Genomic DNA, 22,575 nt, shown 5'->3' with positions numbered 1-22,575 from the left:
AACATTCTAGCGTTTCCCTCAAAATATGTTCAGTCTTCTTCCAGTTTGGCTCATACAACAATCACATCCATCCAGTTGTTGAAGGAAAACCTCTCGTATTACCCTTCTATTCTCTATTCCTGTCATACTACCTATCCAATCCATTGGATAATCCTATTGGTTCAGAGAGAATCAAATATGGTGGCATGAAAAGTGAGGTAGAAACCTCCTCACAAAACCACATATAACATGAAAATACAGCAAATAAAACTAATCCTGAAAGAGTGACCGGAAAGAGGACTGAGACAGACTGCCTACATCTGGGGAAAAGAGAAGACCTCACAGAAAAGGGTAAAGTAGCAAAGCTGTGATCCAGCGGGACCCAAACCCTCCCCTGACCCCAGCTTACAGGCAGGAGGAAGAGAAATGGAGCAGGGAGGGAGCAAAAGCACAGGACTGCTAACACAGAGCCCTAGAAATCTGCTCTGGGAGCACAAAATCACATTACACAGTGGTATGGAAATTAGTGGGGTTGGAAAACAAAGACAGGCAGAATACTTAGAAAGATAGAGACTCCAACCACTTGTGGAGAACAGGTACACACAACCAGAAGCTCTGGGATGAAAGAAAGGAGAGGACTTTGAAAGATTTCCCAACAGCAAGAGGGGTGCTAAAGGGGTAAGGTTTACACATAGCTTGCTGCTCAGGAGAAAGGACAGGTGGACAAAATCATCCCAGCACACTCATCCCAGCAGGTTGGTAACTTTAAGTAGCTTCAGGTGATCATCACCCTGGCTGAAACCACAACACTGAAGGCCCCCAAAGCATTATGCAGCCTGCTACACCTTCCCTGTGGCCAGAACTGGTTCAGCAAACCTGCTACCTCTGCCATCATGCCAGGCCAGCCAGAGGGTGGCTCCACCTATGGCAGCTACAAAGGCATAACACAGAGTCTCCTCCTTACACACTCAGTCCACTGGCCCTGGCACTGGAGGCAGGCACTGCAGCCAGGGAAAAGAAAAGAGCTCTTTCTCCCAGTAGGCACCAACACCACTTGTCTACAACTGCCACCGTCACCAGGGGCTGGGCAGCTCAAGAGAATAGACCTTGGGTGCACTAGAGGGCAGCACCTACACAAAGTTATTATTCCATAGTAATCATTAGAAATATGAAGTGGTAAAAGAATCTGATAAATACCAAAATCCCTCAAACAGCAGACACAACGGTGAGTGAAACTGGATTCATCAATCTTCTTGATAAAGAATTTAAAATAAAAATCATAAACATGCTTATGGAGCTATGGAAAAATATTCACTATCTCAAGGAGGACTTAAAGAAAGAGACAGAAACTTTGAAAAATACAGTATCTGAAATGAAACATACAAGGGAGGGAATGAAAAGCAGATTAGATGAGGTAAAGGAGACAGTACATGAAAGAGAAATTAGAGAAGAGGAATACAAAGAAGCTGAGGCACAGAGAGAAAAAAAGGATCTCTAGGAATGCAAGAATAGTTAGGGAACTCTGTGACAAACTGAAACGAAACAATATTCACATTATAGGGGTACAAGAAGAAGAAGAGAGGAAAAGGGATAGAAAGTGTCTTTGAGGAAATAATTGCTGAAAATTTCCCTAATCTGGGGAAGGAAATAGTCCCTCAGGCCAGAGATCTCCCAAAACAAAGACCCAAGGAAGATAACACCAGGACATATAATAATTAAAATGGCAAACATCAAAGACAAGGACTGACTATTAAAAGCAGCCAGAGAGAGAAAAAAGATCACCTACAAAGGAAAACCCATCAGGCTATCATCAGACTTCTCAGCAGAAATCTTACAGACCAAAAGGGAGTGGCATCATATATTTAATTCAATGAAATATGTTTCATTTGAACACAGAATACTCTACTTAGCAAGATTATCATTTAAATTTGAAGGAGGAATTAAGCAATTTCCAGATAAACAGAAGTTGAGGGCGTTCACCTATCACAAACTATCTCTATAGTGTATTTTGGAGGGACTGCTGTAGATGTAAGTGCTACTGAGGCCAAATAGCTGTCACCAGAGGAAATAAAACCACAGTAAAGGAAGTAGACCAATTACTAACCAAATGCAAAATTAAATCAACTACCCACAAAGTCAGTCAATGGAAACACAAAGAGTACAGAATACGACACCTAGTATCCAAAGAGAGGAGGAGAAGAAAAAGAAGGGAGGAAAAAAAGAAACCTTTAGATTGTGTTTGAAACAGCATACTAAGAAAGTTAAGTAAGACTGTTAGATAGCAAAGAAGCTGCCCTTGGAACTTTGGTAACCATGAATCGAAAGCCTACAATGGCAATAAGTACATATTATCGATAATCACTCTAAATGTAAATGGACTGATAGCACCAATCAAAACACAGAGTTACAGAATGGATAAAAAAGAAAAGACCTGTCTATATAATGCCTAGAAAAAACTCACTTCAAACCCAAATACATACGCAGACTAAAAGTAAAGGGATGAAAAATGAATTTCATGCAAATAAAAGGAATAAAAAAACAGAAGTTGCAGTACTTGTATCAGACAAAAATAGACTTCAAAATAAAGAAAATAAAAAGAGACAAAGAAAGACATGACATAATGATAAAGGCATCAGTCCAACAAGAGGAAAAAAACATTATAAATATCTATGCACCCAACATAGGAGCACCTACATATGTGAAACAAATACTAACAGAATTAAAGGGGGAGATAGATTGCAGTGCATCCATTTCAGGAGATTTTACCACACCACTCACTCAAAAGGACAGATCAACCAGACAGATAATAACTAAGGAGACAGAGGCACTGAACAACACATTAGAACAGATAGACCTAAAAGACATCTACAGAATACTCCACCCAAAAGCAGCAATATACACATTCTTCTCAAGTACACATGGAACATCTTCCAGAATAGGTCACAAACTAGGCCACAAAAAGAGCCTCAGTAAATTCATAAAGATTGAAGTTCTGCCAACCAGCTTCTCGGACCACAAAGGTATGAAACTAGAAATAAATTATGCAGAGAAAACAAAAAAGCCAACAAACACATGGAGGCTTAAAATGATGCTCCTTAAGTAATCAATGGATCAATGACCAAATTAAAACATATAATACAATATATGGAGATAAATGAAAACAATAGCTCAACACCCCAACTTCTGTGGGTTGCAGAGAAGGCAGTTCTAAGAGGAAAGTATATAGCAATACAGGCCTATCGGAAGAGGTAGAACAACCCCATATCAGCAGTCTAAACTCACAACTAAAAAAGCTAGAAAAAGAAGAACAAATGAGGCCCAAAGTCAGTAGAAGGGCAGACACATAAAGATCAGAGTAGAAATAAACAAAACTGAAAAAGAATAAAACAACATAAAGAATCAATGAAAGCAGGACCTGATTCCTTGAGAAAATTAACAAAATAGATAAACCCCTACGCAGACTTCTCAAGAAAAAAAGAGTGTAAACACATAAACAGAATCAGAAATGAGAAAGAAACAATCACTAGAGACACCACAGAAATACAAATAATTATTAGAGAATACTATAAAAAGTTATATGCTAACAAACTGGATAACCTGAAAGAAATGGACAACTTTCTAGAAAAATACAACTTTCCAAAACGGACCCAGGAAGAAACTGAAAATCTGAACAGACCAATTACCAGCAATGAAATTGAATTGATAATCCAAACACTACCTAATAACAAAACTCCTGGACCAAATGACTTCACTGTTGAATTTTATCAAACATTGAGAAAAGACCTGTTGGGACCTTTTGCCTCTTTTAGGCCTGTGACAGCCACAGACTGGAGGTTTCCATCCTCCCTTGTTACTTCTGCATTTGTGGCCTACCTAGCTTCCCGCGCGCGCACTCTTAGCCCTAACTCCGCCTCCCCACCTAACCTAAAACCTGCCTAAGACCCTAGTGACAGATGAGATAATCAATTCCCATTGGTTTCTGTTACTTATCTTTCCCTATATAACTAAGCCTCTGATGGAATAAAGCTGAGTTTTGTTGCGCCCTTGAGGCTGACACATCTCCCGGCTTGGTGTGGTTTTGTTTTTCCCGGGATCTCAGGGGAGGGTGTCCAAGCCGCCGACACTTGCCCTCTCACTCAGCCCTAGGGATAACAGGCTGGTCCTGCTTGTACCCCCACCTTCTTGTTGCTGAAGAGCAACAACTGGTGCCCCGTGTGAGGAACGAGGAACTTCGCTGATGAGCTAATTGGACTACGGGTAAGTGTAATCCCATAAAATATGGGACATTCTTCTTCCAAGCCTGATCCCTCTCTTGAATCCCTTAGGGTCCTCCTCTGAAGTAGAGGCCTAGAGCTCTCTGACAGCCAAGCTATCAAAACCTGGGAGACCTTAGTTAAGGTCGCCCCTTGGCTGCCTGCAAGTAATTTGTTTGACTGGGAAACTTGGGACAGGGTGGAGCAACTCGTACACAAAGCCCAAGTTAATCGGGGTGATATCCCCCCTCTGGGGACCTTCCCCACCTTAACAGCCCTTAAGAGTTGCTTCCACCAGGCCACTGAGAGGACGAAGAGAGAGAGGCAGGAGGCACCGATCCCGGGGGGAGGAGAAGGGGTTGTGCTTTTGGCCGAACGAGGAGAAAGGGGCGGGGCCGGCAAGCAGCTCGTGGAGGTGCCGAGCACCTGGGACCAGCGGGCCCGTGGGTGTCTGTGGCCTTCCCCGTCCTAGTGGCCGCCATCGGTCTGCAGGAGGCGGGTTATGGCGGCGGTGGTATTGGGCGCTGTGAATGAATTCTCCAGATGGACAAGGGAAGAAGAAAGGCTCCCGTGGCCCCAGCCGCCCGGTGCCTCCCAGGCCTCCGCCCCCCTGTCTGGCCGCTGCCCATCCCACCCCCAGGCCAACCCCTCCGCCCGAATCGCCGCATAAGCGGAACATGTACTACTTCTCCTACCCACTGTTCGTGGGCTTGGCACTGTTGCATTTGGTTGCCTTCCACCTGGGGCTCCTCTTCATGTGGCTTTGCCAGCGCTTCTCCCGCACCCTCATGGCTGCCAAGAGGAGCTCCTGGGCCATGCTGGTACCAGCCTCAGCCTTGCCGCCGGCGCCAGTGCCCGGCGGGGAGGCCGAGCGCGTCCGAGCCTTCCACAAATAGGCTTTCGAGTACATTTCCATTGCCCTGCACATCGACGAGGACGAGAAAGCAAGACAAAAGGAGCAAGCTGTAGAATGGTATAAAAAAGGTATTGAAGAACTAGAAAGAGGAATAGCTGTCATAGTTACAGGACAAGGTGAACAGTGTGAAAGAGCTAGATGCCTTCAGGCTAAAATGATGACTAATTTGGTTATGGTCAAGGACCGTTTACAATTCTAGAGAAGCTGCAACCAGTTTTGCAGTTTTCCAAGTCACAAACGGATGTCTATAATGACAGTACTAACTTGACGTACCACAATGGACATCTCCAGTCAGAAAGTGGAGTTGTTCCAAAAAAAAAGATCCCTTAACACACACTAGTAATTCACTTCCTCGTTCAAAAACAGTTATGAAAACTGGATCCACAAGTCTTTCAGGCCATCACAGGGCACCTAGTTGCAGTAGTTTATCCATGGTTTCTGGAATGAGACAGGGACCTAGTCCTTCAACTGCCATTCATAAGAGTACACCAAAATCAAATAGAACAAACAAACACCTTCTACCCCTACAACTGCTGCTCATAAAAAAAAAAGACTTGAAGAATTTCAGAAATGTGGACAGCAACCTTGCCAACCTTATAATGAATGAAATTGTGGACAATGGGACAGCTGTTAAATTTGATGACATAGCTGGTCAAGAGTTGGCAAAGCAGCATTGCAAGAAATTGTTATTCTTCCTTCCCTGAGGCCTGAGTTGTTTACAGGGCTTAGAGCACCTGCCAGAGGATTGTTACTCTTTGGTCCTCCTGGAAATGGGAAAACAATGCTGGCTAAAGCAGTAGCTGTGGAATCTAATGCAACATTCTTTAACACAAGTGCTGCAAGTTTAACCTCAAAATACCTGGGAGAAGGAGAGAAATTGGTGAGAGCTCATTTTGCTGTGGCTTGAGAACTTCAGCCTTCTATAATTTTTATAGATGAAGTTGATAGCCTTTTGTGTGAAAGAAGAGAAGGAGAACATGATGCTAGTAGACGTCCAAAAACTGAATTTCTAATAGAATTTGATGGTGTACAATCTGCTGGGGATGACAGAGTGCTTGTAATGGGTGCAACTAATAGGCCTCAAGAGCTTGATGAGGCTGTTCTCAGGCGTTTCATCAAATGGGTATATGTGTCTTTGCCAAATGAGAAGACACAACTACTTTTACTTAAAAACCTATTATGTAAACAAGGAAGCCCATTGGCCCAAAAAGAACTAGCCCAACTTGCTAGAATGATGGATACTCAGGAAGTGATCTAACAGCTTTGGCAAAAGATGCGGCACTGAGTCCTATTCGAGAACTAAAACCAGAACAAGTGAAGAATATGTCTGCCAGTGAGATGAGAAATATTCGATTATCTGACTTCACTGAATCCTTGAAAAAGATAAAACGCAGCGTGAGCCCTCAAACCTTAGAAGCATACATACATTGGAACAAGGACTTTGGAGACACCACTGTTTAAGGAAATATACCTTTGTAAGTCTGAAGAACATTTTACTTTGCAAGAGAGAAACACACCATCTTCAATGAATAATTACCAGCTACAGAAGCTCAGCCTAAGTTTACAGGACTTTTCAGAGTCTTACAATTATTTGTGTACCCCAGCAGAAGAACCATAAAACAAATTTAAATAAAATATACATTGCAAATGGAAAAAAAAAAAAAAGAGTTGCTTCCCTCCTCGGCCATTGAAGACAGCTGCCAAGAACTTAATAGACAGGGAAACCACCGGGTCGGGAGCCCCTTCCCGTGGAGATTCTGATCCCCTTCCTCAGGCTGAGTCCACGCCAGCAGGACAAGGAAGCCATAAAGAGCCGGATGAGAATCGTGGCAATGGCGCCCTCAACCCTTTTGATGCCGCCCCCTGGCCTCCCAAATCCACGGCTCCTTTGTACCCATCACTTCCTGGTACTAGTTCCTCTTCTAACCCTTTCAAATCACCATCAGCCCCCCTCCCCCATACCAACGAGCAGGGGTTTCGGCTCCTCTCCCATATAAGGACTCATGCTCTCCTATTGGCTGCCAACGGGCAGAGGTTCCAGCTCCTTTCCCATATAAGGACTCATGCTCTCCCATTAGCTGCCAACCCCAAGAGAATCCATTGTTCCACCCACAACCTAACCCAGGCCCATGTCAGCTATTTCCAGTCAATGTTAATCCCAGAGGTAACCACCTTGCCCCCTGGTACCCTTGGGAGCCAGGTGACCTTAAGGAATTAAAGAAGGCTGTTCTTGAGGACGGCCCCAATGCTCCTTGGGCTGAGACCATCCTCCAGGGACTTGCTCACCATCCATGCACCGCCACAGATTGGAGGGCTCTTGCCCGGGCGGTTCTCCCTGGCCTCCTTTATATTAAGTGGTGTGCTTTGTATAAGGAGGAATGCCAGCAACAAGCTGAGAAGAATCTGACATATTCTTTTACATATATATGGATGATATTATCTTGGGGGCTGCTTGTTCCCGCAAATTAGACGACCTCTTCAAACGGTGCCTTTCCCTGCTCAAAAACTATAACTTTCAGATTGACCCAGATAAAGTTCAACAGGTAGCACCTTTAAAAATTTTGGGGACTACTTTAACATTAGATGCTGTCTCCCCTGTTAAACCCCAGTTATGTATTCAGGACGCATATACACTACCACAGCTCCAGAAATTGCTGGGAGAAATCAATTGGATGAGGCCCTGGATTCCTATAACCACAGCTGATCTTATCCCTCTTTTTGACCTATTAAAAGGCCTTGATCTAGCTTCAACAGTGACTTTAAACCCTATACATAGAGATACATTAACAAAAGTTCAACATGCCATTGATAACGCTGCCTTAAAAAGATATAATCCAAACTTGCCACTAATCCTCTATATTATGGCGGGAGAGACCCTCCTCACTGCCCTTTTGGCTCAGAAGGGGGATCCCGTACATTGGATACATCTATCTGTGGGAGGAGCACCCCGGGTGTACTCTATGGTGGATCAAATGGCTGACTGCATTGTCAAGGGATGAGATCTTTCTGTCCATCTTTTTGGAAGTGAACCCCAATCTTTGATCATCCCTTTTCGGGTCAGTGATTTCTCATGGCTACAGAGAAATAATTCCAGATTGGCAATAGCCATGGAGGGCTTTCCGGGGATAGTATACTGTCACTATGGTCCCTATAAGTGGATGAGTTCCTTTAGCCAATTGGCATGGCAGCTGCCTAAAATGTTCCTCTCTGAGGCAGACCCCTCTTTCTCCTCTGTTTTTACCGACCGGGGCAAATGAGGAGCCTCTATAGTAATGTTCCCCCCAGGCACAAGTGAATGCTCTCTGGCAGTAACCCTCTTTCATGAGGTACAGCTCTTTAAACCCAGTTTAAAGAGCTCTATGTTGTTTTAGCCCTGTCTGAGATCCAAGGCCCTCTTAATCTGTTTTCAGATAGCCTTTATGTTGTCAATCTACTGCCCAACCTTGTGGGTGCACACATCAGACTTGATGATAATCCCATCACTCCTTTGATGATTCAAGCCTGCAATTTGTTAAAACAGAGACTAGTTCCCCTTTTTGTACATCTAAGGGGACATCAAGATTTGCCAAGCTTTTTTTTGAGAGACAATGCTCTTGCCGACTGACTAGCTTCAGCCTACACATTACAGGAGGCCACCTCTTTTCATCAACTTACACATGCTAATTGGAGGGGACTACACCATCGGTTCCCTCAGGTCCCCATCAGAGACTTAAAAAAGATCATTAGGACATGTAAGTCATGCCAGCCTTTTCTACAAGTTCCTCCGCTTCAAAAGGGTGGAGTGAACCCTCGAGGCCTGAGGCCCAATAACCTTTGGCAGACTGATGTCATACATTTTGCCCCTTTTGGGAAGCTTAAATACATATTTCTAACAGTTGATACCTTCTCCCATGCTTGTTGGGCTACAGCCCACATGAGAGAAAAATCCAAACATGCCATAAGCCATTTTCTCCAGTGCTTCGCTGTTCTTGGCCTGCCAGATCAAATCAAAACCGATAATGGTCCCTGCTTTATTAGTAAATCTTTCACTGAATTCTTGAGTAAATGGCAAATTTCCCATACCACTGGAATTCCTCATAACCCTAAAGGACAGGCAATCGTGGAAAAACACAATCATACCCTCAAATGTCAAAAAATAGAACAAAAAGGGGGAACACTCCCCCCCCATGATCAACTAAAGATGGCATTATTTACTCTAAATATTTTAAATTTTGCCAAAGGCGAACACTTCTCGCCCTTCCAAAAGCACTGGACAACAACCATTACTTATCGGATTAGAGCCCAATGGAAGGACCCCAATACTGGTGAATGGAGGAGCCCAGGCCCCTCATTACAGCTGGAAGGGGATTCAGCTGTGTCTTTCCAACTGATGAAAAAGGCCGATCTGGGTCCCCGCAAGGGATCTCAAGTATTACCCCCTTACGGAGGGGGAGTTCACTGATGTCAATGATGACCCAGAAAGCTCCTTGCCTCCTGAGGATATCTCTCTTCTTTCTCTCTTTCAGGGTCTGCAATGAACCCAATGATGCTGGTCTTCCTGTTAATGGCAATAAATCTCCCATTAGCTAGGACAGGATTTGGAGATCCCGGTCAAGCAAGAGCCATACTATGAAAAACCATCAGAGACCCCTGCACAGCCTGCACTCGCTCCAAGGCCCCTCCCCCCCCACACTGTTATACTTCTACCAAAACCTGCCCTAATGGGCAATGGGCAGTTACACTTATGCAAGGGACAGAAAATGGATGCCCTGGGAGAGTTCTCTCTCACCATTGTTGGCCAGGCCTCAAAATATCTTCACCTGCCCAAGGGAAATCCCCCTCTGAGTGTCCTTGCATCACTTTTCTTGCCTCCGTTCATGCTCAATGCTATCAGGAGATTATCCCCTGCACTCACCGGAACAAAACATACTGGTATGCAACTCTGATAAAAGGCAAGGATGAATATGCTGACTGTCGAAAGAATAGGGGAGAGAATGTCTGCTGGAATAAATTTGCCCCTATAGGTGCCTCTGATGGGGGCAGAGTCCAAGATCAGGCTTGACAGTACCAAAATTTAAAAACTGGTAGACAGACTGATTGAAGACCAAAATCCCCCGATTTACCACCCTCTTAGCCTTCTGGAGATCAGGGGGGAGTTGCTTCTTGATCCTGAAACACAATCAGTCATACAAGCTGCTTTTACCTTACTCCATAGAACCAATCCTGATTTAGCAAAGGATTGCTGGCTGTGCCTGAGGCCGGGACCATTACAAGCCAATGCTCTTCTTGTTAACCTGTCACAGACTGAGCCCCAGTGCCAGCTGTTACCCCCAAGTTCTAGAGTCTATCTAGACCCTCTTTCCCCCAAAGGCCCATGCTTCAAAGCTGACCCCCGTACTGATAATACTAGTAGGATAGATGTAGGCTGAATCCACTATTCTTTTTGCCAACAAAATACTACTGTGAACAATACCTTTCTCTGTCCCCCGTAATGGAACAGTCTTCATTTGTGGGGAAGACGCGTTTGGTTTTCTCCAGACAGACTGGACGGGGCTTTGTGCTCCAGCTGTAATTTTCCCTGACACTGGAGTGGTCCCTAATAATCAGAGACTCCCTATTCCTGCTTTAGACCACATTGGAGGTAGATCAAAAAGGGCCATCCAAGTTGTCCCCCTGCTTATAGGCCTTGAGGTGGCCACCAGAGCTGCCACTGGGGCAGCAGGATTGGGGACCTCTCTGCATTATTATAAAGCCCTTTCTCAACAGATGATCGATGACCTACAAGCTGTGGCCAGCACAATTCTTGACCTCCAAGCACAATTGGATTCCCTCGTGACAGTAGTCCTACAGAACTGTAGGGGGCTTGATCTCCTCACAGCTGAAAAGGGAGGCTTATGTCTCTTTTTACAGGAAGAATGCTGCTTTCATGCAAACCGCTCCGGCATAGTACAAAATAAGGTCAAGCAACTTCAAGAAGACCTCGAGAGACGCCAAAAAGAATTACAATCCAATTTTCTTTGGACTGGGTTACATGGGTAGTTGCCCTATATTCTGCCCTTCCTTGGTCCTATCCTTCTTTTGCTCCTACTTTTCACTTTTGGGCCCTGCATTATTAAGAAGATTATCCAGTTTGTCCAAAAAAGAATTGAATCAATTCAGTTGATGTGCGTGCAGGTACATTACCAGAGAGTTGCCACAGAAGCAAGTGACCGCTACGATTGCTGTGAACCTTATGATGAGGCAGTGTCCATTAATTTCCCCTATCTCCCCATGCACCCATGACGGGTAAGATCTCTAAGGTGGAGACAACCTAAGACAGGCCACGGAGGATGAGTAAGCTTGGGACAACTGAAGAGCTGTAAGGTACCCAGTGATGGATAAGATCCCCAGAGGGGGACAACCTAAGACAGGGTCTTTGCCTGCCGGGACATCCCAGAGCATTTATAAAACAAAAAGGGGGAATTGTTGGGACCTTTTGCCTCTTTCAGGCCTGTGACGGCCGCAGACTGGAGGTTTCCATCCTCCCTCATTACTTCCGCGTTCGTGGCCCAACTGAGTTCCTGCACATGCGCTCTTAGCCCTAACTCCGCCTCCCCACCTAACCTAAAACCTGCCTAAGACCCTAGTGACAGATGAGATAATCAATTCCCATTGGTTTCTGTTACTTATCTTCCCCTATATAACTAAGCCTCTGATGGAATAAAGCTGAGTTTTGTTGCACCCTTGAGGCTGACACATCTCCCAGCTTGGTGTGGTTTTGTTTTTCCCCAGATCTCAGGGGAGGGTGTCCAAGCCACCAACACTTGCCCTCTCGCTCAGCCCCGGGGATAACAGGCTGGTCCTGCTTGTCCCCCCGCCTTCTTGTTGCTGAAGAGCAACAAAGACCTAGTGCCCATACTCCATAAAGTTTTCCAAAAAGTGGAAGAGGAGGGAATACTTCCAAACTCATTTTATGGAGCCAGCATCACTCCAATAACAAAACCAGGCAAAGACACCACAAAAAAAGAAAATTAGAAACCAATAGCCCTGATGAACATAGATGCAAAAATACTCAACAAAATATTAGCAAACAAAAATCAAAAATACATCAAAAAGATCATTCATCATGATCAAGTAGAATTCCAGGGATAGAATGATGTTACAATATTAGAAAATTGATCAACATCAACCACCACATCAACAAAAAGAAGGACAAACACCATAATATATCTCCATAGATGCCAAAAAAGCATTTGACAAAATTCAACATCCATTCACGATAAAAACTCTCAACAAAATCAATGGGTATAGAGGGCAAGTACCTCAACATAATAAAGGCCATATATGACAAACCCACAGCCAACATCATACATAACAGCAAAAAGCTGAAAGCTTTTCCTCTAAGATTGGAACAAGACAATGATGCCCACTCTCCCTACATTTATTCAACACCATACTGGTTGTCCTAGCCATGGCCATCAGACAAAACAATAAAACAAAAGGCATTCAGATTAGTAAGGAAGAAGTTAATCTGTCACTGTTTGCAGATGACATGATATTGTACATAAAAAACCAGAAAGAATCCACATAAAAATTACTATAAGTAATAACTGAATTCAGCAAAATTGCAGGATACAAAATTAATACATAGAAATCTGTTGTATTCCTATATACTAACAAATAACTACCAGAAAGAGAAATCATAAAAACAACTCTATTTATAATTGCTTCAAAAAGAATAAAATACCTAGGAATAAACATAACCCAGGCAGTGAAAGACCTATACCCTGAAAAGTACAAGACACTGCTGAGAGAAATTAAAGAAGACACCAATAAATGGAAATACATCCCATTCTTATGGATAGGAAGAATTAATACTGTTAAAATGGCCATCCTGCCCTAAGCAATTTACAGATTCAATGCAAATTCTATCAAAATACCAATAGCATTCTTCAAAGAACTAGAACAAATAGTTCTAAAATTCATATGGAACTTCAAAAGACCCAGAATAGCCAGCAATCATGAGAAGGAAGAATAAAGCTGGGGAGATTATGCTCCCTGACTTCAAGCTCTACTACAAAGCCACAGTAATCACGACAATTTGGTACTGGCACAAGAACAGACCCATAGATCAATGGAACAGTAGAAAGCCCAAATATAAACCCAAGCATAAATGGTCAATTAACATACAGTAAAGGAGCCATGTATATACAATGGACAAATGACAGCTTCTTCAACAACTGACTGGTGTTGGCAAAACCAGACAACTACATATAAGAGAATAAAACTAGATTATTGTTTAACTCTATATGCAGGAGCAAACTTGAAATACATCAAAGATCTGAATGTAAGTCATGAAATCATAAAAGTCTCAGAAGAAAATATAGGCAAAAATCTCTTGAATATAAACATGAATAACTCTTTCCTGAACACATCTCCTCGTGCAAGGGAGAGAAAAGGGACTACATCAAACTAAAAAGCCTCTGTACAGCAAAGGAAACCATCAGCAGAACAAAAAGGCATTCTACAGTATGGGAGAATATATTTGTAAACAACATATCCAACAAGGGGTTAACATCTAAACTATATAAACAACTCACACACCTTAACACTCAAAAAGCAAATAAACCAATTAAAAAATGGGCAGAGTATCTGAACAAACACTTCTCCAAAGAAGAAATTCACAGATGGCCAACAGGCACATGAAAAGATCCTCCATATCCCTAATTATCAGGGAAATGCAAATTAAAACCACAATGAGGTATCACCTCACACCAGTTCATTTGGCCAACATCTAAAGACAAGTAAGAACAAATGCTGTTGAGGATGTGAGAACCCTCCTACACTGTTTGTGGGAATATGAACTAGTTCAACCATTTTTTAAAGCAATATTGAAGTTCCTCAAAAATCTGAAAATAGAAACACCATTTGACCCAGGAATTTCACTGCTAGGAATTTATCCAAAGAAAACAAAATCCCAGATTCAAAAAGACACATGCACCCCTATGTTTATCACAGCACTATTCACAGTAGCTAAGATACAGAAGCAACCTAAGTGTCCATCAATAGATGAATGGATAAAGAAGATGTGGTACATATATACAATGGAATATTATTCAGCCATAAGAAGAAAACAAATCCTACCATTTGCAACAACATGGATGGAACTAGAGGGTATTATGCTCAGTGAAATTAGCCAGGCAGAGAAAGACAAGTAACAAATTATTTCCCTCATTTGTGGAGTATAACAACAAAGCAAAACTGAAGAAACAAAACAGCAGCAGACTCACAGACTCTAAGAAGGGACTAGTGGTTACCAAAGGGAAGGAAGGGAGAAAGGGATTAAGGGGCATCATCATTAGCACTCACAATATAGGTAGGGCATGGGGAAGGCAGTACAGCAAGGAGAAGACATGTAATGACTCTATAGCATCTTACTATGCTGACGGACAGTGACTGCACTGGGGTGTCTGGCAGGACTCAATAATATGAGTGAATGTAGTAACTGCAATGTTACTCATGTGAAACCTTCATAAGATTGTATATCAATGATACCTTATTAAAAAAATTAAATTAAAAGAAAAAAATCCTCTTGGTTCCACATTAAAGATATATCCAGAATCCAATCACTATTCATTTCCACCACTACCACTTTGTTCCAGAGTGCCATCATCTCTTGCCCAGGTTACTGAAAGGACTCCCCAGCTGTGCCCATTTTTACCTTGCTTTCCTAGGGTCTATAATTGTAGGCAAAGCAACTATATTAGTTTACTATTGCAGCTGAAACAAATTATCACAGAACCAGTGGCTTGAAACAACTATTTATTATCTTACAGTTTCCAGGGTCTGAAGTCCAGGCACAGTATGGCTCAGCTGGTTTTCTGTTTTGGCCAAAATTGAGGTGTGTCAGCAGGCTGTGTTCTTTTCTGGAGATGTTAGGGAAAAATATATTTTCATAATAGTTCAGGTTGTTGGCAGAATTTGGTTTCATGCAGCGTAGGTCTGAAATTCTTGTTTTCTTTCTGGCTTTCAGTGAGGGGTGGTTCTCAGCTTCTAGAAGCCATCCCCCATTCTTTGACCATGACTCCCTCCTTCCATCTGCAGCACTAACAACAGTAGACAGCACCCTTCTTACTTGAATCTCTCCTCTGCCTCCCTCTTCTGCCACCACATCCCCCTGACTAATACCAGATGGAAACATTTCTCTGCCTTAAGGTCTCAAGTGATTACATTGGACCTGTCTGAACAATCTGTGATGATCTTACCATCTTAAGGCCCATGATACTAATTACATTTGCAAAATCCCTTTGCATTAGTACCCAGATTTGTTTTTGATTGAATAGCCATATGAAGAGAACCTTGATTATCTTCAGAATTTTGTCTACCATTGCAACCAAAGTATCCTGGGGAAACACAAAGTAGATTATGCCTCTTCACTGCTTTCCATCATGTAACGGGTTCTTATTTCATGCAAAAGTAAATGCAAATTACTTAGAATAGCCTACAAAGGTCTATACAACCTCTTCTCCCATTACCTATGACTTCATTTCTTATTATCCCTACTATTCATCTTTTCCTTTAAGGAATAAGACATTTTTAAATACCTAAGTCTTTTTTGAAGAACTTTAAATACTCCCAGTGAGCATCCCTTTTACCTAAACTAATTTTTAAACTTTATTTGTGTAAACCAGTGTTTCTCAATCTTACCACTATTTATAGTTCAGACCAGATAATTCTTTGTCGCAAAGGGCTATTCCATGACCTTTGGATATTTAGCACATGAATTGTAGGATATTTAGTACATCCGTGGCTTCTACTTACAAAACCCACTAGTACACCCAGCTGTGACAACTAAACACAGCCAAATGCCCCCATGGTGGCAAAATCCCCCTGTTCAGAAACACAAAATGTCAAAATAAATCTATTTTTATGCAGCAATACCAAAAGGATCATTATAATAATAATGGCAGGCAGGTACTAGTTCCTTAAACTATTAATTTCAGAATTTTAAAAATAACTTTATATAAAAATATTATTTTGGAATGATAAAACAGAAATGTCAGCAATTTCTATAATGAAGAAGTTTCATTCAGTCAGAAACAGGAATCAAATATAAGTTAAAAATAAAATAATAAAACCCAACAGGTGGGCTACAACAATTACTGGTACAGAAAAATGTAACCAAGCTAGTAAACATTACAGGATCATCATTGCCAGTCCCAAACCTGTCTTTATAAAAATGCCTGACATTATATCCAACCTCCTGGTTTTAGGAAATCCATTTTCAATAGTCCAAGGTTGTCTCTATTGAATATTTTAAGTGAAAAATGAGTAGATTTTAAATAAGAGCTTACTGCATGTCCTTTGGCATTCCGCATAAGGTTAGTTACTATAGAACTCCAGTGTTCCACAAGATTTGGGAAAATCAAACTCTAATAAATGAATCCAAGTTATTCTCAAATGTTTTGGTGGAAAAATTATGTATGATGTAATGGTCACATGCTATTTCTGATTTCTGGACAGGAACCAAAGTATCAGTTCAGAAAGAGTGCAAAGTCAAGAGCATGTTCTAGTAGCAGCAACAGAAAAATAAATAAAACCTTCAGACACAATGACTGAGTCATAACAATTGGAAAAGGTCATCAAAGACTGGATGTACCTTTAAATTAAAACACTATTAAAAGTATAAACATTTTCATTTTCACCAGCCTGTAATCATGCTGTTGATACAATCAGAACTACTACTATCAGAAATAAAATTCAAAATCAATTGCATAATTATGAATAATATTTCTGAACAAACTAGCTGTTTTGTTTGTCTAACTAGAATATTGTTAGAGTTGACATTTGTAATATTTAACATTCTCTCTAAAATGATTGAGAGTATAATGAATTCCTGTTTTCAAACAAAATCAAGATAATATTTTACTTGGTATTGGTTCACATTTAGAAATGTCTTTCATTTATCAATACCCAGTCTGCTGTTCAGCCCACAGTTCTGGGGAGACTCCTCTATGCCAGGCACTGCTCTTTCCCAGTAGTGAGCTGCAAAAAGATAGATCGGGTCCACTGAGTCATGGACCTTATGTTCCAGTGGAGGAAGAAAGCAAATAAACAAATTAACAAATAATGAGTGATTAAAATATGGGGCAGTGATAGCAACAACGATGAAAGTATAGAAAAGGCCTATTTTTAATTAGATCAGGTGGTTGGGGGAGGGCTCCAAACAGTGATTCTCCACCAAGACATGAATGACAAAAAAAAAAATTTCTGAAATAATTACTGTGCTGTGTGAAATTAAGCAAATCTTAGGAGCAAGCTAGAGTATTGTGCCTTAGCCTTCAAGTTCAAAGCATGATGTTTTTCCCTAGCATCATGGAAGAGAGAAAAGTAAAAATGAACCAGAAGAGGGACCAAGATCTGTGTGTTAGCATGTCAGCAGTTGCCATAATTTTACATACATCCTAGAAATATGATCCTTTTATGACCTTGGTAAGTCATCAGGCAGAAATGATTCTTCATTTCCAAAATAAAAGAAGCAACTTCCAATCAAATGGAAAGGCTCAGGCTTCTGTGGAAAGGAAATCAAAGTTTCAAAGTAGAAAAAACAGTAATCAAATACCTAATAAAAGTTCAGACGGCCTTTAAGATCAAAGGGAGAGACAGAACTAAAATCAAAGAAATAACTGAAACATTTGTATGTCCTGGAGTCATGGGAGAAAGGTTAAGATCTCCAAACTTGGAAGTTCATGATTATCTTGTAATTTTCAAGACCCATTTCAAATATGCTGTACAATTTCCTTCAGAGGCAAACTGGTTTCCATCAGAACATTTGTCCTGAGTTTGAACTTGTAAAGCCTTTTCTATAAAAAAGACTCAAATATTCATGAGTGGGAATCCTCTATTTTGGGAATAGAAGTTCGAATAAGCTCTTTCTTGAAAATTACATGACTCTCTAAATAAGCCCAGTCTTTCTATACTGACTTGGAATATGAGTGAGTCACACAGGGAAGTGCCAGGGAAAGCTGTGGCTTGAAATTAGTAGGAATAAAAGTCATGGAATGAGGTAAGGAAGACGACTTTCTGTTGATATCTTCAAAGGCAAGTAAAGCATCTCTAAATTTAAAACCTATGATCCTCTGCTCCATTGTAATTCATTTGTGGTTTATACCCCTCACCTCTTCCAAATCTCATTCATAGGCATTTATAACCCCTGGTAATTTATTCATCAAATTAACTGTAAACATAACTTTTAACCATTGCCAATCATTAAGTTTGGACTTTTTAAATCATTACTATGATTAGATTACTTTCTGTATGTCTATCCAAGTGAATAAATTTCCATTTTAATTCTTCAGAATTTCTGTGTACTTTGACGGACCTGATTAAATATGATGAAAGGAAAAATCAGGAAAATTCACAATCTGTTGGTTTTAAAATAAAAATTTTTTAAATAGAATGAACAAAATATTGACATTTAGTTCCTGCAAATACATTTCCAAATCATTTGTAAATTCCTGTGAATGTCTGTGTGTAGCAGATATTGCTCTTTAAAGTTATTTATTCAGAAGTTCTATTTTCAGTGATAGAGGATGGCCGCATGGTTAATTCATTTATGTAAAAAGCAAGCAAGATCTATAACAGAGCACAAGGCACTGCCATTATTTTAAGAATATGTATTTAAAAGTGGTGATTCTGATCTCTATGGTGATATATGAATAACTTCCACTTGGTAGATGTGTTAAATTTCCCAGGATGTCAGAAGATCATTTTAACATAGGAAACAGTAATTCTTTATTTTAATAATAACTTATAACTGGCATAGTTATTCTTAAAATGCAAAATTTTTCCTTCTCACTCTTGAGATGAGATCCTGGCTTCACTACATATTTGCAATTAAGTGCCATACCTGTATTTTGAAAAAAGTTAGTATGAAATATTGGTATCTTTAAGTATAAAATGACAGGGTGATTTGTTTTGTTACCAGGGATTTGATAAATTGCAGGTTAGCGTGAGTAATTCCTGTAAATATATATAAATGAAGTGTGGACAAATATATTGTTTAGGGAATTTTGTATTTGTGTATATTAATTGTCTGAGTTTTCAAGGATGACTGATGCATTACAATTCAAACTTCAAATGCCCTTCAAATTAACAGCCTGTACATGAATTTAAGTCCTTACAAAGAAATATCATTAGAAGTTCTATTTTCTGAGTGTACCTAGGATATAAATCTCTTTTTTTCTTTACACTTTTTCAGATTAAACCTAGTCTATTCACCATCAAATTTTTTAATTCACCTAGAACATTTTTTTCTAAAATACACATTTGTGTTAACTAGTAAAATTTCAGGGTTAGTGGAGGAGAAAAAGTAAAAAAGTGCTATTATAAAGTTTCAAAAATTCACTTCCTCAAAATAAACATTGGTAGTAAAAGGAACAAATTGTGTCCCCTGCTCTCTTCTTAGCACCAACACACTTACTTTAGGATGTGTGGCAGGGAAATCTTTTTAGTGATTCTGTCCAATCTTGGTTATTTAAATGAAACTGAATAATCAACTCAAATAAACCCCACCAGGTTTTTATTTTAAAACAATCCTATTCCAGGTCTCCTAATATTTCCTGACTAATTGAACCAGGAATGGTGATTTTAAAAATACTTTTGATAGTTTTTCTTTACCTGTTTTTGTAATTTCATTTCCATTTCCAGACAAAATCAGGGAGTGCTAAAAATAACAAATGTGACTAATTCTCAATTACCTGCAATAAAGAGAAGACAAATGGGGAACTGGTATGATGGAATAAATTACATCCACTGATAGTTTAAAAATCCAATTTTAGCCATTACTTTCAATCTCCTCTTATTAACAAATAAAATTGGACTTCTCTAAGTTACATTTCTTCTTCCTTCATCTGAAAAATTCATGTTGCTGGCATGAAGAAAATGTCCCAAAGGCCACAGTGAGAGGGGACAAAAATGGAGCAAGAAACAAGGATCATTTAAATACTTAATGTTTCACTCCAAATAAATAAAATCAGAAGAAAAAAAAAACTGAACTGCCTTAAATATTATTTCCAAATACTGACTCACTCACTTAGAGCCAGGTTTCAAATGGGCCCTAGAGCTGGACTAAAATCTAGATGATATTAAGACTTCCTCTAATTTAAAAGTACGTGATTTTGCATATGATTATAATAAAAAATTGTATCTCCATACACAAACAGCAAAATATTTTTTTATAATTCAGTAGTAAGAACACATTTTATTCACTTAAAATATGAATCATTAATGTTGTGAGAAAATGTGTGTTTGTGCACAAAATTTTGATGTAGAAATGAAATCTGGTCCATGATTAACATTCTTATTACCTAGAACAAATCATTTAATTTGGAAAGTTTCTTAATTTATATATTGCAGAAAATGAGAACACTGAGAACTATATAATATCCAAATTCATTTAAGATTTAATATTTTTAATCTAACAAAGTAATATCAGGTGTAAGTGAAAATTCTTAGAAGAAAAATAAAATTTTTATGGCATGACAGTATATGTCTGAGATCTATGCTATTCTCCATTTTATATAATATATATATTCTTTATCCTTTAAAATTAGGTGGTAAGTGGACAGAGGGAGGGTTGTATAATTATGTGATTAAAGCAAATATAGAAAATAATAATTATTAAGTCTAGGTGGTATATATATATATATATATATATATATATATATATACACATATACACACACACACACACACACACACACACATATATGTAAGTGTTCGCTGTATAGTTTTTCCAACTTTTCTGTTTGAGGGATTTTATGATAAACTTTGGGAAATAAAAATCAGAATTCTATGAGAAATTCTCTCCAAATAAATTTAAGATAATATTGGAAGACACTTAAATATTTCATTTGTATTTTAAATATATAAGTTAGTTTTTTCTGACCATATTGAGTGTTTGAGTACATGGTACCACTAGGACCTTTATACATTTCTGATGGGAATGTAAAATGTTGCAACTAGTTTAGGAAACAATTTGGCACTTTCTCAAACTAAATATATAATTACTATGTAACCCAACCATAAGTTCCCCTCCTAGGTATTTACCCAAGAAAATTAAAAATATATATATTCCATAGAAGGATGGGTATTCATAGCAGCTTTACACATAAGAGCCAAACACCAGAAAGAACTCATAAGTCTAGCAACATGTGATGGGATAAAGTGTCTACCCAAAGGGATACTGATCATCAATAAAAAGGAATGGAATATTGGTACATGCAGTAATATGAATGGACTTCAAAATCATTATGTTCAGTGAAAAAGACCAGGCAAATGGACATATTCCAGTTTACAGAAAATTTAAGCTGATCTACAGCGACAGAAAGCCCATCAGTGGTTGCCACGGGACAGGGTGGAGAAAGGAAAGATGGATTACCAAAGGGCTCCAGGAGACTTTGAGGATGATAGAAATATTTGTTACCTTTATTGTGGAAATGTGCTTTTTTGTTTTTTTGTTTTTGTTTAGTGGATGCATAAGTTGAAAACTTTCAAGTTTTACACTTCATGCACAGTTTAGTTTACTTCAACTATGCCTCAATAAAATTATAAACAAATGCCACAATTTGGGCTCTACAAGCATTCTTCAACACACAAAGAGAAACACCATCAGAAGCACTATAAAGTAATTTGAAGAACACTAAAAATATATACATACATATGTACAGAACTTTCCTTGTGCTGAATGGCTTTCAGTAAATATCACTTTCAAGTAATTTTCATGGGTATGTGTCTTTTTAGGTATGCCAGTTTTGTAGACATGCTTGGTGGCCATGCAACCTGTGTCACAGAGGATTCCAGGCTTGGTTTAATGCTTAATAATTTTAAGCAATTTTTAAGGCCTCTTATTGTCATTTGCCATTGTACCCAGCAAAATTCCTTACCAGTCCTGTCCCAGATCATGGAACCTTTATGGAGCCAATCTTAATAGAACTAAGCCCCTTGGCTTAGTAGATATCATCCAAAGCATCTCTATTCATGTCTTGGAAATTTTACATGGAATCAGATATAGAAAATTAGATTTCACAATGTAGATGTTTTGGTATCATTAGCATGATAAAATGTTTATAAATAAAAGCACAGGCTAAAAAAAAGACTTTTCTGCCCAAACCAGGAAATAATAACTACCGTGTCTCTAGATAGTAAATGAGAAATTCCCAGCAGGTCAAATTCCTTCACTTTTTTCTTCCTATATCATAAATTATAAATTATACATCATTCTCCTGATATCTGTTTGGTAGTTTGAGGCCATCTCTAATAGTTATTAGAGAGTTGATGATGTACATGTTATTTGCTACAGGGCTCTGCGGTGAAAAGCATGCGAAACCATTCTCCACAGATGTTTCTCATACCACAATTACTGAAACAGCTTGTACTGTACTGAAATTTCCAAGCAGAAAGCAGAAA

At 39.6% G+C, this 22,575-nt stretch overlaps 1 pseudogene; it reads left to right on the top strand.

Annotated features, from left to right (window-relative positions):
* Positions 1-4,724: 4,724 nt before the first annotated feature.
* On the top strand, positions 4,725-6,823 carry LOC118916739 (spastin-like; annotated as a pseudogene).
* Positions 6,824-22,575: the final 15,752 nt, after the last annotated feature.

The sequence above is a fragment of the Manis pentadactyla genome, chromosome 17, assembly GCF_030020395.1.
Source record: "Manis pentadactyla isolate mManPen7 chromosome 17, mManPen7.hap1, whole genome shotgun sequence".
Lineage (NCBI taxonomy): Eukaryota > Metazoa > Chordata > Mammalia > Pholidota > Manidae > Manis > Manis pentadactyla.
This window is presented reverse-complemented; position numbering and strand designations above follow the sequence as displayed.